The 10,985-nt window shown below is 44.1% G+C and overlaps 1 protein-coding gene across 1 annotated transcript in view; it reads left to right on the top strand.

The window, feature by feature from the left end:
• Positions 1-10,985, top strand: part of LOC119842761 (zinc finger protein 436-like) — a 380,355-nt gene that overhangs the window by 262,948 nt on the left and 106,422 nt on the right. The window lies entirely within an intron of this gene.

Below are 10,985 nucleotides of genomic sequence, written 5' to 3'. Positions count from 1 at the left end.
CATACCTAGGTGTAGGGGAGCCAGAAGAGCATCCTGACACTTTAGCTGCATGAGGGATGTCAGTTTGCTTTACAAAAATTGCATCTGTTGTAGAGAAGGACCTTGCTTACACTGTCTGTGCAACACTGTCCCTGGGAGTGTTCCAATAGGACCGGTTCTTCCCCCTTCAGGACTGCCCCTTGCTGGCATGTGGGACTAAGAATGGACTTTTTGCCTCTTTCCCCTTTAGGATTTCAGAAGCACTTTGAGCAAGTACATGGCTTTCTCTCTTCCCCCCATGCTTCACGATGGTGTGAAAGGGCTTGGGGAGCATATTAACACTACATCTTCCCCAGTCTATACAGCAAAATGTGTGGGGCAGAGTCACATTTTGGATAGAAATCTCTCTGATGAACTTAATCCTGAGGTTCTCACCCTGTAATACAATACTCTGGAATTATCTATTCAGTGGAAAAGATTGATGTAAAGTATTTCCTGGAGATGTGACATTCCTGGGGGTTGGCGGCCTCAGGATTCTTGGGATGCAATTTGGGCCTTTCACCTCTAGGGAACTAGCTACAATCATGCTCTGGTCAGCAGTGACCAAGTGTCTTTCCTACCTGAGGACTGTTTGGAGACCTGTGTTGAATGAGCTGATTTGCAGGAAGCTGAAGTCTCAGGCTAGTTCCTGAAAGAACGATCCCATAACACTTTGCACACAAGAAATATGGGAACATACCAGTACTAGTGCATGGAGTCAAAGGAGTAAATTGGCCAGGGAGACTCAATTCCCCTTTGATGCTCAGATCTGCTCTGTCCAGACCAGAGTGAAGAATATGAATGGGGCCTTTGGGGGAAGGTTGCATTGCCATTGTCTGTGCTGCACCTGCTCTGAGGCTGGGAGAAGTGGAACAATTCTAACTCCAGGCCCTGTAGAGCATTAGCTTCAACTAGCCAGGAATTACAATGAGTTAGTAAATGAAATGTAATAATGTGAAATTCTCTCTCTCCAGGTGTGAAACAGGGAAGTTTCAGTGGCCAGCAGAGATTTCTCCTGAGCTGAAAAACAGACTCAATGATTTCTCCCAGAAAATATTGCTCTATTGGAGACTCTGAGGAAGTTCAAAGGTACTAAGAAGGGATCTAGGAGGTTAAACTGGGATGAGTGTCTGAGAATGTGGAAGGAGATGGTTTCTGGCTGGTTATTTTGCAATTAGGTTATGTATTTATTTAATAAAAAATGGAAAGTAGATAAACTGAGTAGATGTAGCAGGAGCCCAGGCACCAGGATGTCTCACACTGATTCATTCTGTGAACTTTGGTAAAATCATTAAAGAAAAAAACACAGCAAAATTTGGGGTAACTCAGTTTCTGTTTCCCAACTACAGAACTGCCGGGCATGTTCTCCAGAACTGTTTAGAATCCACAGCTGTAGCTGGGTCAATGGCAACGGCAAGTGCCCAACTCCACTGAGAACCAGGACCCTAAAGTTTAGACGCTTTTGAAATGTGGAGGATGAAGGAAAAGAAAATCTATTTTCCACATAGTATCTCCTCAGGTGGTTTTGAGACATAATGGGTATTGGTTCTGTTGATTTGAGATGCATGAATGAAAGAGAAAATAGAAAGTTTCCGGTTCGCTTGTACTAAAGATTTGGGTGTGTCTCTATCTCTTTCCACCTGTTTCTCTGCCATAATTCAAGTACAGTTATGTCAGTTAAAAGTCAGGATCTCATAAATATGGCAGCCTGAAATCTCTCCTCTTTTATCCTTTCTTCCTCCAGAGAGTCTGGGCTCAGAACTGGAGACAAAAAGAGGAAAATCCCTAAGATCATGATAAGGTCAGGTAAGATTTCAGGTGGAGATTAATTTTCAATTAAGGGAAAAAGCCCAAAAAACCATTTTCATGAACATGTATCTAAAGGTATAAACCAAACTAATACCAGCAGTGACACAGACCCTTCACAAATAAAACACAAACATGAAATATGAAGGAGATCCAAAGCTGAAATCACACAAACAAAGCTATCACCAACCTTAGTGCTGAGTTCAAGCACCCACCAATGAACAGAAACATTCTCACTGACCAACGCACAAACATCCTTAATTCTGACTCTGGCATTTCCATGCATACCCATATGGCTTTGAAATATTAAAGTCAGAGGGTTGTAACCTTCCTCTCCTTTCCCCCATGTGAGGGGCTCTCTCCCCTTGCTCTTCACCAGCATCCTTCCTTTCTGTTCAGCTGGGCTGGGCTCAGATCTCCCATTTGAGCTGCTCACTTCTTCCTCTGTTAGAGACAGGGTCTCCCTCTGATGCTGCCACCTCCTCCCTTCTCTCTGGGCTGGGGAAGGGGCTACTCCTCCCAATGCCACCTCCTATTTACCTATTTACATGTATTAATCCTACTTGTAATATCTGTATCCTATGGTATTATGTTATATCAAGCATTTGCATTGTAAACCTCTGCAATTGTAACTCACCAAACAGGAAAGAAGCATTAATTAAGGTAAATTGCTTGTCCTGAACATATTATGGCCCATTGAAGGCAAATGAGGAATTGTGATTCATCAACGGACAGAGACCTTGGAATCACAGAATCATAGAAGATTAGGGTTGGAAGAGACCTCAGGAGGTCACCTAGTCCAACCCCCTGCTCAAAGCAGGACCAACACCAACTAAATCATCCCAGCCAGGGCTTTGTGAAGCCTGACCTTAAAAACCTCAAAGGAAGGAGATTCCACCACCTCCCTAGGTAACCCATTCCAGTGCTTCACCACCCTCCTAGTGAAATAGTGTTTCCTAATATCCAACCTAGACCTCCCCTACTGCAACTTGAGACCATTGCTCTGTTATCTGCCACCACCGAGAATAATTGAGCTCCATCTTTTTTGAAACCCCCCTTCAGGTAGTTGAAGGCTCCTATCAAATCCCCCCTCATTCTTCTCTTCTGCAGACTAAACAAGCCCAGTTCCCTCAACCTCTCCTCGTACCCAGATCATTTTCATTGCCCTCCGCTGGACTCTCTCCAATTTGTCCACGTCCTTTATGTAGTGGGGCGGGGGGCCCAAAACTGGATGCAATACTTCAGATGTGGCCTCACCAGTGCCGAATAGAGGGGAATAATCACTTCCCTCGATCTGCTGGCAATGCTCCTATTAATACAACCCAATATGCTGTTGGCCTTCTTGGCAACAAGGGCACACTGCTGACTCATATCCAGCTTCTCATCCACTGTAATCCCCAGGTCCTTTTCTGAAGAACTGCTGCTTAGCCAGTCGGTCCCCAGCCTCTAGCAGTGCATAGGATTCTTCCATCCTAAGTGCAGGACTCTACACTTGTCCTTGTTGAACTTCATCAGATTTCTTTTGGCCCAATCCTCCAATTTGTCTAGGTCACTCTGGACCCTATCCCTATCATCCATCATATCTACCTCTCCTCCCAGCTTAAGTGTCATCTGCGAACTTGCTGAGGGTGCAATCCATCCCATCATCAAGATCATTAATAAAGATGTTAAACAAAACCGGCCCCAGGATCAACCCCTTGGGCACTCCACTTGATACTGGCTGCCAACTAGTTGATTGCATTCCTCAGTCCTCAGTCCCTTCAGGAAGGGAAGGGCTGCACATGCCCTCATCCCAGAAGTTTGGATTCTGGGGTGGGGAGCAATAAAAATCCCTGACAAGGAGAAACTGGGTCTCTTTATGCTGTTTGGACTCTAAGGGGCAAAGATTCCTAACCATAAGCAACAGCCCTGAAGGATGTATAGAGCCGCTTATTACAGAAGTGTATAGTACCTTTGTAACTCTAAGGGCTAGTCTACACTGGCAATGCTAAAGCACTGTCGCGGCAGTGCTTTAATGTGGCTTGTGTGGTCACAGAAGAGCGCTGGGAGAGAGCTCTCCCAGCACTCTAAAAAACCTCCTCCATGAGGGACATAGTTATCAGCACTGGGAGTGTGGCTGCCAGTGCTGGTGCACTGTCTACACTGGCGCTTTACAGCGCTGAAACTTGCTGCTCTCAGGGAGGTGTTTTTTCACAGCTCTGTAAATTGCCAGTGTAAACAAGCCCTAAGACTGTAAATCATTTGTGTGTGCATGTTTCCTGATTTAACCTTGGAAATAACTCATTTATTTTCTTAGTTAATAAATCTTCAGTTAGTTTATTACAGGATTGGCTGCTGTGTTGTCTTTGGTTTGAGATCTGAGTACAATTCTGAGTTCATCCTATATAATCCTACATGCTGGGGTGGTAAGATAGACTGGGATGCCCAAGGGGACTTTCTGTGACTCCATAGTAAGACTGTTATAATGATCTAGGAGTTCATACTTGTCACTGGGTTGATGAAATCTAAGTATAGAACATACAGTTTGGTGGTTGTGCCCTGCTTTTTGACAGTATGCCTGAGGATGGCACTTATGATCATTAGCTACTCCAGACAGCAAGACATTGGAAACACTGTTTCACACATACAGGGGGATGGGCAGGGGGAATTCAAAAATCAAAAATTGACCAAAAATCATGAGATATTTTTAAGATTTATGTAGTGGATTTTGGTCTATCATGAGATTTTGGGTCTGACTCCTGATTTTTTACTTTTTTTAACTTATGGGGTTGGCAATACTGGGAGAGGCATGGATAGGGTGGGTTTAACCAGGGGGGAAACAAGAATCAAGAAGAAAAGTTGAATCAAAGTAAAACAAGAATAAATGGAGAATCCTGGGGAAAGAGAGTAAAATAAAAAGAGTGAAAGGAAAACAATCCTGAGAGAGGAAACAGCCAGAGGGCACCAAGAGAGGAAGGGATAAAGTCAGAGGAATAAATAAAACATTTGAGGGAAATTATTCATAGTAAATGATTATGGGAGAATGAGAGAGACAAAAAAATTAACAAGGATGGCAAATACATACATAAAATAAAAAATGGATAGCATGAAAAAAGGAAGAAGAAAAGGGAAAGCAAGAGCCACAGAGAGATTTATAAAAAGCTACTGAATGTGAGACTGTAACTCATTAATTCTGTATGTTAGTTCCTGGTTATTGGTGTATTTTAGTGTCATTAAAAACACTGTCCTAAAAATCTGTGGATCTCTTTTCCATATGTTATGGTTACTAAAGTTCCTTTTCAGCTCCTATTCATTCTGTCAGGTACTTGAAATTAAGCATTAGTTAATATATATTTGTATGTTCCTTTTTAATTTTCCAGCTGCAATTGTTGAGGGCCAGGAGAGCTGGAAGCTCCCTAGAACTGGGAGGGGTGGGGGGGAGGGCCCTAGAACTGTGGCCGTACCCTGCCCCTGCCTCAAGACCCCAACCCTCCTCTTCCTCCAAGGTCCCTCCATGCCTCTTGTCCTCGAGGGCCTGTTCCCCTCTTGCCTCTCTCCACCCCCTCCTCCTATCGCTGACCCTTAAGGCAGATAAAAAGTGGGAGAGCATAGACCTTCTACTTTAAAAGTGATGGGGCCATGGTCCCCTCACCAACCCTGTTCCAGTGCCCCTGCTGAGGGCAGAATCATGAGATCTGCTTCCTCACTAGGTTGTGTTCCCCCAGCACCAATGGGGAATCTGGTGTAAGACAGCCCAAACCTTCTCCTGGCTGAGTGGCAGAATCCAGCAATCTGTGACATCATGGGAGATGGAAACATTGTCTTGTCTCTGTAGAGTTCCATGCAGAGTTGGGATGCTATGAAGCTATTTCATAACACTGATAAAGATGACGGAGAAATTCCAGTGCAAATCCCCATGGTACAGCTCCAGATTCATGTCAGTATACAAATCCATTTTATAAAACAAGGTAAATAAATAGTACCATTTCACCGGGATTATGTACTAAGTCTGTAACTCCCATTTGGGGGAGTGACATAAGATCTGGTGATGACTAAAGAATCTCTTGATGTCAACTGTAAAGCACACAGAAACATTCTGATTCACCGCAAAATGTTGTGGGAGATCTCAAAGGAAAGCCTGTGTCACACTGCTTATTAATATCATTGTGACTTATATGTACAGATACTACTTAGGGAGTTATGTGTATATATACTGGAAATCTGTTCTTAGAGTCTGTATCAAGGTACAAGTCTCCAGCTGAGGTGAAGAACATATTTTCTGTCAGACAAGAGAAGTTTATTCACCTTTCTGTCAGGTTGTAAAATAAGCCCAATAAGCTGACACAATGGATGGCCATTACATATGAAATCAGATGTTAATGAAGAGATGTGAAATCAGCAGGAAGGGAACACACAGGGGAAAAAAACAATCCTCAGGAGGTCATCCTGTCTAATAGTATCAACTTTGAGGGTGCTTCTAGAAGACAAAGATGACACCCCGTTCAAGGAACTAAATGGATACAGCATATTCACAGCAGTGAAATCAGAGTCTCAGCTGCCATTGGTTGAAAATGCTGCAGAGGAGTTTGGGTAAGACAATCTCCTTCTTTAGACAGGAGGTTGAACTTAGTTAAGTCAAGTCTCTAGAAAGCATGTTACGATTTTCTTTTCTGTGTAACTATTTGTTTCCAGTATTCTTACTCACTATCTCCAGAATCTCTAGTCTTTGATAATAAAATTTCAGTGCTGTGGCATTCAACAAAGTGCTGATCCTGAGATGAATCTAACAAGCTGGTGTGTTCTGTTCCTCATAGGTGCCGACTTCTCCTCTAGCCAGGAGGTGCTCAACCCCCAACTCTGCCCCAGGCCCTGCCCCCTCTCCACCCCTTCCCCCAAGCTGCTGCCCCTGCCCTGCCTCTTCCTGCCCCTGCTCCCCCCCACCTTGCTCCCTCTCCACCATTTCCCCCAACCCCCACCCCGTCTTACCTCTTCCCTGCCTCTTTCTATCCTCTCCCCCTCTTTCTATCCTCTCCCCCATTCCCATTCCTTCCCCTCCCTCCAGGAGTTGATCAGCGAGGCCGCAGGCAGGCAAAAGGTGCTGGGTGGAGTGGGGGAGAAGGGAGAGCTTGGCTGCCAGTGGGTGCTGAGTACCCACTAATTTTTCTCCATGGGTGCTCCAGCCTTGGAGCACCCATGAAGTCGGCCACCTATGCTGTTCCTTTAGAACAACAGACCTGGTATTTTTGTATGTTTTCAGAGGACAAGGAGCTGGACACAGCAGGGAAAGTTCAGAGAAGGTTTGGGAGTTAGCATGTGCCATTCTCCAACCTGCCCGGAGGGATTGATGGCTGTGGGGGCCTGACAGGCCGTGCTTGTGTTGCCAGAGGCTGATGAGTTCAGGGAGCTGATTCACACTGGGCACAAACAAGGTGTGTGGTGCTTATAGGGCAGGTGATTGACCTAACCACAGCACTCAGGGCATGAAATTTTCACCTCTCTGAGTGATGTAGCTAGGGGGTCAATCTAATTTTTAAGTCTAGACCTGGACATAGAGAAGTGCAAAGGCTCCATCTCCAACTGAATGTCCCTAGTTAACCAGCTGTATAGGCTACATCCTATAGTCAGAGGAGATACATTACAGGATACAATATATACACCCTCTTTAACATTATAGCTAGAGCACTGAATCTACTCTGTTCTGCTTTGAAATGGCGAGAAGGATCCAGGCACATGAGATGACAGCAGGTAAATGTGTTTGAGTGATTTCTACAATCTCAGGCAAAATACAATCACTGATGTCCTGCCCCTTAAAGAAAACCCCTTCAGCCATCTGCATCCAGCTTCCAGGGAACAGCAGGGCTCGGGAAAGCTAAGTTATATCAACGTATCTGCTTTACTAAGCTCATTTGAAACAATGTCTCCGTTCATAATGTTTTAAATTGCTGCAATGCTGTAACAAGGGAAATATTTATATCCCCAGCAGCATTTCTAGTCATCACTGCTTCCCCAGCACAATTTAATTTTCTGTTTCTTGTCCAAATAAACCACTCCCCAGACTCTCCTAGATCCTCTTCCTCTGTCCCCAGGTCCCTCTCCTGCAGCCAGAGTGGACAAACGCATTGGAAACTCAAGTTCTCAGTTTCTCCTATACCCTATACAATGCAGGATCCCCAATGCCATCTCTCAGAAAAAACACATTTCTCATACAGGTTTCAGAGTAGCAGCCGTGTTAGTCTGTATTCGCAAAAAGAAAAGGAGTACTTGTGGCACCTTAGAGACTAACAAATTTATTTGAGCATAAGCTTTCATGAGCTACAGTTCACTTCATCAGATCTATTCAGTGGAAAATACTGTATTTTCTACTGAATGCATCCGATGAAGTGAGCTGTAGCTCACAAAAGCTTATTGTTTTGTACAGAGATTCTAGGGAAATTCAAAGTTACTGAGAAGGTACCATGTCCATAGGAAGTGATGGGTTTTGGCCAACTTGTTCATAATTAGATTACATTTCTTCTTTTTCTTATAGCCTTGGTCCCCTGTATATGGGGTTGGCTTTTTGCATCATGCCAGTCTGTCTTGAAACAGTTCCTTATAAATTCTGCAGCTAATCAGTGTTTTTGGTCTGACATCCATCCAACCCTTCTCTTACTCTCACATCTAAGTTTAACACCCTGTTTCTTATAATTCTTCCAGTCATCTTTCCACATGCACAAACCATCTGAGCCTGGATTTCCTCAGCTTTCCTATAAGTGACAACACCTTCATACTCACCCTAAACTGCTCGTTCCAAACATGATCGATTCTTGTAATTCCAAGAATCCCCATCTTAACATTTTCATTTCCACTGTATTCAAGATCTGCTTCTGTCTCTTCCTCAGTGCTCAGCATTTGGAGCCATACAAAAGTGCAGGCATAATTACATCTTATAGATCTTACTTTTCAATTTGGTAGGCATTCTCCTATCGCAGAACACTTCACTCACTTCTCTCCATTTAGTCCATGCCTTTTCTGTTCTGCTTGTCATTGTAGAGTTCATCATATTCCAGTACTACAAAACCACAGTACTTGAATTTCTGAACATTTGGTAGTTACTGGACCCCCAGACTTAAGGTCTTGGTGTCTTCCTGCAAGGAATAATCAAATCTACATATAGTCTATTTTATTCCCTATATTTTCATTCCATTTCTTTCAAGTATGCGTTGCCATCTCTCTAAATCTTCTTCCACTTCCTCTTTGCTCCTCCCCAGGAGTGCTACATCATCTTATGCTCAAATAAATGTATTAGTCTCTAAGGTGCCACAAGTACTCCTTTTCTTTTTATATCATCTTTAAAAAGTGTTCATCAGAGTTCCACTTGCTGAATGTTTTCTGTAAGTGCATCAATCACCAACATGAACAAAAAGGGGCTTAGTGCTGAGCCTTGTACTCCAACTTTTAGTAGAAACTATTCAGTTTCTCCATATGAACTTCTGACTGTGGTATCATTGTATATGTTCAGGGTGAGTCTGATATAGTTGCCAGGTATTTGTTTAATTCTCGTACATCAACAGATGACTTCTCCTGGAATGTGATGAATACTATGATGTGCATGGTGTTCCTCTTTTCCCTTTATTTTTCCACAAGAAATCTTAGTGCAAAGATTGCATCCATTTTTGATCTGCCAGGCATGAATCCAAACTGATTACCACTAATCTGTACTTCTCTTCATAGTGTGATACAGCATGGCCAGAGAGCAGCAGGAGAGTGTTAGAAGGGAGTCTTATTCCCTGTAGAGGGAAGAAAGTTTGTTATAGATTAATTAAAGCACTGATGCCAATTAAAGCACCTGAAGCCAATTAGAGCACCTGAAGCCAGTCACCTGATAAAACCCTCCTGCTTCAATCAGACAAGGGAAGGAGTTGAAGCAGAGTGGATTGGTGTTAGAGCAGGGAACAGTTTGGAGGGAAGCAGAGGAGAGTTTGGAGAAATGCTGTGGGGTGCTAAGAAGACCAAGACCCTAGGTAAAGGGACACCTGATTTGTGCAGAGGGAGGGCAGGAAGCCCCACAAGCTGAAGGGCAGGAGCAGGAAGTAGCCCAGGGGAAGGAACTGCTAGTTCAAACGGTTTACCGCTATCTCTAGGGCCCCTGGGCTGGGACCCAGAGTAGAGGGTGGACCCAGGCCCCTCCCTCTCCACTCCCCTCCTCTAGGACACTAGTTGGGCAGTTAATACCCCACAGTTCAGGGGCAAGAAACTGTGCCCTGAACCCTCCCCAAGAAGAGAAAGCATGAGCTCCATCAAAGTGGTGTTGGCAATTTGCCACAATAGTCTCTTATTAATAACTTTCTCCCAGTTCTTCATTGTATGGTACTTAGTTTAATGGTGCAGTAGTTGCCACAGTCTGGTATGTCTTCTTTTCTCTTGAATAATGGTAGATGTTATGTTTCTATTTAATAAATAACCTGGAAAGCAGACAAACTGAGCAGGTCTAGCATGAAGGTATCTCAAACTGATTCACTCTGTGACCTTGGGACAGTCATTAAGGCTAATATTTACCAAAATGCTCTACTTTCAAGAACTTGAGTTTATTTTCCCCAGCTACAGAACTGCAGGGTATGTGTGCTCCAGAACTGTTTAATATCCATCCATCCAATATGGATTTAATGGGAGTTCTGGGTGCTGAACCCCACTGAGAACCAGGTACCTAAAGATCTGTACCCCAAATTTAGACCCTGAATTAAAGGCCATTATTGAAGCCCATCATGTACTTCTCAGGGCACCACTGGGCAACTCACTGAGGCTGGGGTGGAGCTAGTTTAGGAGATGCAGGTAGATAGTCGTGTAGGGATGGTTGATGAGAGCAGGCTGAAAATCTGTGGCAGGAGCAGGCTGGATACCTGAGGTAGGAATAGGAGTTGTCTGAATGCCTGAGGAAGGAAGAGAAGCAGGCTGGAAGCCTGGGCAGTCTATAACACCATGATGCAGGGGGAGAGTTCCCAGTTGAGTGGTGATGTTATACAGAGTGGCTTATTGCTCTCCTGGTGGGATGAAATAGCTGTCTGTGGGGTTGTGATGCAGTTCTTACTCATAGACTGGCTGCTGCAACATGCTTGAAGGAAGAGCATCTCAGACTTTGGCTGGGGGCTTACCTTACATTACCCACCTTTGAGAGTGGCCTCCCAGGACTTTTCAGATCAGCCTTG

The sequence above is a fragment of the Dermochelys coriacea genome, chromosome 14, assembly GCF_009764565.3.
Source record: "Dermochelys coriacea isolate rDerCor1 chromosome 14, rDerCor1.pri.v4, whole genome shotgun sequence".
NCBI lineage: Eukaryota > Metazoa > Chordata > Testudines > Dermochelyidae > Dermochelys > Dermochelys coriacea.
Note: the sequence above shows the minus strand (reverse complement) of the source record. Positions and strands in the feature narration are given on the sequence as shown.